Here is a 6,980-nt window from a genome sequence, read left to right as displayed (position 1 = left end):
TTCTTGGCAACGATAACTAGAGTGGTTTGCCATTTTCTACTCCAGTTCATTTTACAGATGAGGAAACTGAGGCAAACAGGGTTCTGTGACTTGCTCAGACAGTTCAGGCATTCTCCTTTGAGTATTTTCAGATCAATCTCTACTGACCCAAGTTAAGTCATCCTTCCTCAACAATCTAATTCTGTCTCTCCTATTGACTCTGCTCTATTTCATTGGCCAGGTGTTCAATACAATTCAAGAAGTATAGAGACAGTTGGGTCGAAGAGAAAACAGAGCACCAGGCCTGGAGTCTGGAGATCCTGGGTTCAAATCTAGATTCAGATACTTCCTAGCTGTGTAACCCTGGACAAGTCACTTAACCCCCATTGCCTAGTCCTTCTTCTGCCCTGGAACCAATACACAGAACTGATTCAAAGATGAAAGATAAGGGTTTAAAAAATAATAATAATAGACTAAGCATAGTATTTGGCAAGCAAGTCACTAAACCCATCTGGTCCTCAGTTGCCTTCTTATGTAAAATGAGAAATCATAGTTCTTAGAGTTGGAAGACATCTTAGAGGTCAACTGAGACTATTGCCTTAATTTTACAAATGTGGTATATAGATTGATGGATAGATGAATGGATGGAGGAAGAGAGAGATGGATGAATGGATGGATGGATGGATGGATGGAGAAAGAGAGAGATATGAATGGATGGATGGATGGATAGAGAAAGAGAGAGATGGATTGATAGATTGATAAAGAGAGAGAGAGAAAAAGAGAAAAAGAAAGAGAGAGTGTGAAAGAGAGAGAGAAAAAGAGAGTGAAAGAGCGAGAGCGAGAGAGCGAGAGAGAGAGAGAGAGAGAAAGAAAGAGAGTGAAAGAGCAAGAGAGCACGCGCGCGAGAGAGAGAAAGAGAGAGAGAAAGAGAGAGAGAGAGAAAGAGAGAGAGGGAGAGAGAGAGAAAGAGAGAGAGGGGGAGAGAGAGAGAGAGAGAGAGAGAGAGAGAGAGAGAGAGAGAGAGAGAGAGAGAGAGAGAGAGAGAGAGAGAGAGAGAGAGAGAGAGAGAGATGCCCAGGGTCCTAAGGGGAGCAAGAAGCAAAGCTAGGATTAGAATTTAACCCTAATTCTAACCCATATTCTTTGACTCCAGGTACTGAGTCCTTCTTCTACTGGGCCACCTTGGTTAAGCTAGATAACTCCTAATGGGTCACCACCCATCTCCTCCCTCCAGCTTCAAATCGATGCCCTTTTCCAGTGAGATCCCTCCCAGCTCTAATCTCTAATATCCTCTTATTCCATAATCTATGAGCCCTATTCACTTCATTCACTAAGTAGACTTTGGGGTTGACTCGCAGCTTTTTTTTTTTTTACCACTTCTTACATTTAACTTTAACTTTCTCTCCTTGTTAATGCTCTCTCACTGCTCAAATTACTTCTTACAACTTTGTATAATGGGATGTCTGTTTCCTCCCCTGCCAATAGAATGAAAGCTTCTTGAGGGCAGGGCACTGTTATTATTGTCATCATTGGTCAAGTTTGACTTTTTTTTTTAAACCCTTCCCTTCTGTTTTGGAGTCAATACTGTGTATTGGCTCCAAGGCAGAAGAGTGGTAAGGGCTAAGCAGTGGGGGTTAAGTGACTTGCCCAGGGTCACACAGCTGGGAAGTATCTGAGGCCAGATTTGAACCTAGGACCTCCCATCTCTAGGCCTGGCTCCCAATCCACTGAGCTACCCAGCTACCCCCCAAGTCTGACTCTTAATGATGCCATAAGATTTTCTTGGCAAAGCTATGGAGGTGGTTTGCCATTTCCTTCTCTAGGGTCTTCATTTTACAGTTGAGGAAACTGAGGCAAGCACAAGTTAGTGACTTGCCCAAGGTCACATGGCTAGTAAGTATCTGAGGCTGGATTTGAACTCAGATTCTCCTGACTCCAGGACTCTATCCACTGCACTCACTCATTAATGAGGATGCTCCTAATGAGGGTCTCCCTTCATCAAACCATCTAGGACTGAGCAGATAAATCCTAGGAAGTTGCTTGAGTCAGAGAGATATTAAGCGATTGCCCAGGGTCACACAGCTGCTAAGTGTCAGAGGTAGGATTAGGATGGGGTCAGGCAATTTGAGAGCCTGTATCCTCCCAGTAATTTATCCAGATGAAGGTTTTTCCATGTGGGATATGGAAGAAACTGGTGTCCAGGAGACAGTAAAAAACTTGGCCTCTCTGGTGTGCCCGGGAGGAATTGTTCAGTACATGATCTCATGCCCCTTAAATTGACTGCAGCTCTGAGGTGCCTGAGTCAAATTCACTCTGGAGGAAGACCATCTCACACTTCATCTGGGGCTTTGCCAACTGGGCAAACCTGCCACATGCGGGGCCAGGGCTGGGAGCTGGGAAATCAGGTGAGATGCCCCAGAGCCCCGGTTTGGGATCGTAAAGTCGCTCACTGAGTCTTCAAAATGAAACAGCTCTTTAGAGAAAGACTATTAAGGGCTGTAAGTGCAAGGAAAGCTTTTCCTTCTAAAAATCTTGTTATGAAGTCTGGCAATGGGATGGAGGGTTTAGGAGACAGGCATGGAGAGTTTGATGATTCATTCATTCTTTCAGTAACCATTTATAAAGCACCTACTATGCGCTCTATGCTCCAGGGATACATAGGAGGCAAAAGACATTCCCTGCCCTTGGGAGACAATATGCAAACTGATAGTGTACACAAAAACAGGCTCTATCCTCAAAATCGTTACCAGGGGGAAGGCACTGGAATGAAGAGGGATTGGGGAGGCTTCCTGTAGGAGGTGGGATTTTAGTTGAAACTTAAAGGAAGATCAGTAGATGGAGATGAAGAGGGAGAGCATTCCAGGCATGGGAATAGCCAGAGAAAATGCCAGGAGGCAAAGGGGGTGGGGGTGGGAAGAGAGAGACAGAGAGAGGGGGTGTGGGGAAGGAGGGAGAGAGAGAGTGGAGGAGGGAGGAAAGAGAGAGAGAGACAGAGACAGAGAGAGACAGAGAGACAGACAGAGACAGAGACAGAGAGAGGGGGAGAGAGACAGAGAGAGACAGAGAGAGACAGAGAGAGAAAGAGAGAGAGAATCCTGCTCCTGGAACAGTGTCACTGAATGAAAGAATAGGGATTGGGTAAGGTGTTAGAAAGCTGGAAAGAAGCTAGGTTACCATGAATGATTGCTAACATTTATAAAGCACTTTAATGTTCACAAAGAAAGCCCTTTATATTTGTTAGCTCATTTGATCCTTACAACACCAGGGAAGGTAGGTACTATTATTATCTCCCCGCCCCCTCATTTTACAGATGAAGAAACTGAGGCAGGTAATCTGATCTGGGGTTACACAACTAACTAAGGAGTGCCTGGGGCAGGATTTGAACTCACATCTTGCCATCCACTTAACCTCAATGATGCTCTCTTCCTTCTTAGGTTATCTTGTATTTGCTTAGCATTGAATCATAAACTTAAAGCTGAAAGAGGAATTAATGACTGTAAAATTGGAGCAGCTAGGTTGCTCAGTGGATAGTGCTAGAGTCTTTCCTGGTCATCATTGGGGAGAGTGATCCTCACCAACTGCCACTCAGAAGGTAGACAGAGGATATATGGGAGGTCCTGGGTTCAAATATGGCCTCAGATACTTCCTAACTATGTGAACTTGGGCAAGTCACTTAATCCCTACTGCCTAGCCCTCACTGCCCTTCATAGAAGACTTAGACTAAGAAGATTCTTAGACTAAGAAGAGAAGATAAAGGTGTTGTTGTTGTTGTTGTTTTTTAAAGACTATAGGATCAGAGGGCAGCTGAGTAGCTCAGTGAATTGAGAGCCAGGCCTAGGTTCAAATCTGGTCTCAGACACTTCCCAGCTGTGTGACCCTGGGCAAGTCACTTAACCCCATTGCCTAGCCCTTATCACTCTTCAATACACAGTACTTATCAATATTCAGTATTGACTCCAAGACAGAAGATAAGGGTTTAAAAAAAAAAAGACTACAGGATCATAGCTTTAGCTCTAGATGGGTTTTAAAGACCACTGAGTTCAATCCCTTCATTTTACATATGGGACAACTGAGACTCGGGCATGACATAGCTGGTAAATGTCAGAGGCAGGATTTGAACTCACTGATAGGGTATGGGTACCTGTTGCCTCCCTTCAAGCAGTATGGAAGCTTCTCCTTTTTGTCTTTGTACCCTCAAGGCTGAGCATGGTACCTGGAACATACAAGTAGGTGCTTGGCTAATTAATGTTTGCTGAATCCCTTAGATCTCTAGCCAAGATATGGGCAGGGGAAGGAGTTGATCGGGGAGTTCCCTAATCAACTTAGTGAGTATACTCTCTTCCCTGTGGAACATGGGAATGCCCATTGGCATATGGTTCAGAAAGCAAAGATGGACCCCCAAAAGGGTCTGTTTCAAGAGAAATGAACTAGCTTAGAGCCAGCTCATGGTCATCCTCCAGCCCAGCTTCCTTGCCCATCCTTGGGGGAAGTCATCCTCACCAACTGCCACTCAGAAGACATGCAGGCGAGCCAGCCTAGTTGAGGCAAATACGCTGAGGGAGAGATGAGAGGCAGCACCAACAAACAGGGCAGACCACCATCACCACCTCCTTGACTACTATGGAAATAGCCCAAGAACCTGGGAAATTGCAACACTTCCAGCACAATGCCCACAGTCATCCCCCTGGGAAGCAACCCCTATGGGGACAGAAGTGCCCTGGTGACTGGCTCTATGGCCACAGCTGCTGAAGACCCAGAAAAGGAAGAAGACTTGGTACCATCAGGTGATTCAACCTCAGAAACTGATGTGAATTGATCAAGGAGACTGATCTTGAAAGGATTCATCACCATTTGCTTCTCCCCCAGGCTCTCAGAACCACAGGATCTTTCCATCTGACTTGCTGCTTAAACTGTAATAATAATAATAAACAACATCTGTGAAGCACTTTACACATGTTAGCTGATTTGATCCATACAGCCACCCCTTGAGTTTGAGGTTTTCTTATTAATAATAATGTAATTTTTGTTATCTCCATTTAAAGATGAGGAAACGGAGGCAAACAGAGGTCAAGTGACTCATCCAAGGACACATAGCAGTGTCTGATGCTGGATTTGAACTTGAATTCAGCCTGGCACTCTCCCCATTGTGTGCCACCTAGTTGCTCCATAAAAATGTTGTCTCCCCTATTAGAATATGATCTCCTTGAGAGAAGGGCTGTCTCACGCTTCTATTTCTATGGAATCTTCATTGCTTTGGTTCATAATGAACACTTAATAAATGTTTTATTCCTTCATTAGTCTCTAGATTTAGAACTGAAAGGGACCTTAGAGACTCTCTTCATTTTACAGAGAAGTAAACAGAGGTTCCGAGGCACACAGCTCATAAGTATCAGAGTTGGGATTGAATCTAGGTCTTGTGGCATAGTGCATAGAGTTCTGGGGCTGGAATCAGGAAGACTCATCTTCTTGAGTTCAAATCTTGCCTCAGACACTTACTAGCTATGTGTGAGTCACTTACCTCTGTTTGCCTCAGTTTCTTTCTCTGTAAAATGACCTGAAGAAGGAATTAGTAAACGACTCTAGTGTCTTTGCCAAGAAAATCCCAAAAGGGGTCACAAAGAATCAGACACAACTGAAAAACAATTCTCTCCATTGTACCACATGCCTTCCTGCCAGACTTCTTTCTAAAGGCTGGTTTCAGGGATTGGAGTTGCCCCTAAAATGCTTTGGCATTTGGGACTCGGTTCTCCTTATTGAAGGAGCTGCCCCTCTGTGTGTGGGACATTGTGCTTTCCAACAAATTGTGAGCCCACTGAGGACAAGCATTATCTTTCATATTTCTTTGTATCACCAGCACTTAACATAGTGCCTGGCACATAGTAGGCATTTAATAAAAGTTTGCTGATACAAATATAAAGAATGAAATAATCTTTATTCAAAAAGAGCTTATATCCTATTGAAGGAAACGATGTGTTCATATATAAGTATATCCAGAAAAATACAAAATAGGGCAGGTAGGTGGCTCAGTGAATTGAGAGCCAGGCTTAGAGACAGGAGGTCCTGGGTTCAAATTTGACTTCAGATTCTTCCTAGCTGTGTGACCCTGTGCAAGTCACTTGACCCCCATTGCCTTGTCCTTACCACTCTTCTGCCTTGGAACCAATACACAGTATTGATTCTAGATGGAAGATAAGGGTTTAAAAAAATAAATAAATACAAAATAAATCCAAGATAATTAGAGAGGGAGGAAAATCGGGATCAGGAGAGAGAACAGCCAAATCCTGCCCTTCCTGAAATAGCCTCGTGGCTGGAAACCAAATCTGTAACTAGCATGAGGCTGGCAGGTCTTTGTTCCAGGATGCCAACATTTGTCAGGTTAGAGGGAATGCACTGACTCCCTGGGAGGAGCCATCTCTGCACCATACCCAGGCTCCTGCCTGGCAGCCTGCTGGTTTTGCCCCAGGAGAAAAATATTCCTAGTTATGGCTCTGCCTGGTACGGCTCAAGCCTTGATTCATGCCTTTGCAGGGAACATGCCTGGAGTTGTTTCTCCAATGGTCGAGGCAGATTAGAGAACATCAAAGAAGCTGGTGAGACGAGCAAGTTTCCCCTTGGTCCTTAAAGGTGGAAGGTCTCACTAGGCAACCCCACAGGGCTTTCTCAGCCCTAAGGATCAAGACCTCCAGTTGGCCTGTTAGTATGATCAGAGTGGATTGCATGAAGTTAGTCAACTTGGGGCTGTTCTGGGCCAGTGCTGATGGGAACTCAGTGACCTCCCCAGCCCCCACGATGAATGAGCTGCTGGTGACTCTTGCAGCCCAACCTGCTGCCCTGGGTGATACAGCAAGGTGAGATTGACGTGGATCTCTCTTGTGTAGACTCTATCCATATACGTGTTATATCTCTTTACGAGAATGTAAGCTCCATGAAGGCAGAGAGTTTCCTTTTCTTTCTTTCCCCAACTAATGAAGAGAGTGCTGGATTTGGAGTTAGAAAGACCT

Source organism: Monodelphis domestica, chromosome 4 (assembly GCF_027887165.1).
Source record: "Monodelphis domestica isolate mMonDom1 chromosome 4, mMonDom1.pri, whole genome shotgun sequence".
Classification (NCBI taxonomy): Eukaryota; Metazoa; Chordata; class Mammalia; order Didelphimorphia; family Didelphidae; genus Monodelphis; species Monodelphis domestica.
The sequence above is the reverse complement of the archived record's forward strand: the minus strand, read 5'-3'. Positions refer to the sequence as shown.